Source organism: Micropterus dolomieu, unplaced genomic scaffold, assembly GCF_021292245.1.
Source record: "Micropterus dolomieu isolate WLL.071019.BEF.003 ecotype Adirondacks unplaced genomic scaffold, ASM2129224v1 contig_8194, whole genome shotgun sequence".
Lineage (NCBI taxonomy): Eukaryota > Metazoa > Chordata > Actinopteri > Centrarchiformes > Centrarchidae > Micropterus > Micropterus dolomieu.
The window spans coordinates 1-933 of NW_025737180.1; the positions used below are offsets into that span (position 1 = coordinate 1).

The window sequence follows — 933 nt, forward strand, 5'->3', positions numbered from 1 at the left end:
ACCCCACTTGTCTCCGAACTGTGGCAAGCAAACCAAAAAAAGCTTGACAACTCTTAGCGGTGGATCACTCGGCTCGTGCGTCGATGAAGAACGCAGCTAGCTGCGAGAACTAATGTGAATTGCAGGACACATTGATCATCGACACTTCGAACGCACCTTGCGGCCCCGGGTTCCTCCCGGGGCTACGCCTGTCTGAGGGTCGCTTTGCCATCAATCGGAAACGCCCGCGTTTCCGCGGCTGGGGCAGTCGCAGGCGGCGCTCCGCCGCCTTCGTCCCCCTAAGTGCAGACCTCGGGATGCCCGGTGCGGTTGTGTGGGCCTGTCCGGGCTCACCCACCCTGCCTTCCTCCTCGTCGGCAACTCCCTCCTCTCTCCCTCCTTCCCCGCGGCCGACCCCGGCCCGGGGAGGGGCGCCCCCGTCGGGCCCGCATGAGTCGGGCGCGGCTGCCGGTGGACTTAACGTCTCCGCGCTGCCCGCGTTACGCGTGCGCAAGCCCGGCGGGGGAACGCTCTAGCGGGGGATTGAGGGGCGCCTCGTGGGACGGTCGGCTGCGGTGGCGTGATGCCCGGCTTGAGCGCCCCCGCGGCGGGGTACCCGTGAGCTTCCAGAGGCCCGTGAGCCTCCCGCCCCCAAGCGCGGGAGCCACGCCTTCGCCCCTTTCCGGGGGCGAGCTCCATTCGACTACGACCTCAGATCAGACGAGACAACCCGCTGAATTTAAGCATATTACTAAGCGGAGGAAAAGAAACTAACCAGGATTCCCTCAGTAGCGGCGAGCGAAGAGGGAAGAGCCCAGCACCGAATCCCCGTCCGACAGGCGGGCGTGGGAAATGTGGTGTACGGAAGACCGCTTGCCCGGTGTCGCTCGGGGGCCTGAGTCCTTCTGATCGAGGCTCAGCCCGTGGACGGTGTGAGGCCGGTAACGGCCCCCG

General features: G+C 66.0%; 1 non-coding gene across 1 annotated transcript; it reads left to right on the forward strand.

Moving 5' to 3' along the window:
• The first annotated feature begins 48 nt into the window (after positions 1 to 48).
• Positions 49 to 202, forward strand: LOC123965041. The gene has a single exon (XR_006823609.1). It is a non-coding gene; the product is annotated as a 5.8S ribosomal RNA (ribosomal RNA).
• The last annotated feature ends 731 nt before the right edge of the window (positions 203 to 933 follow it).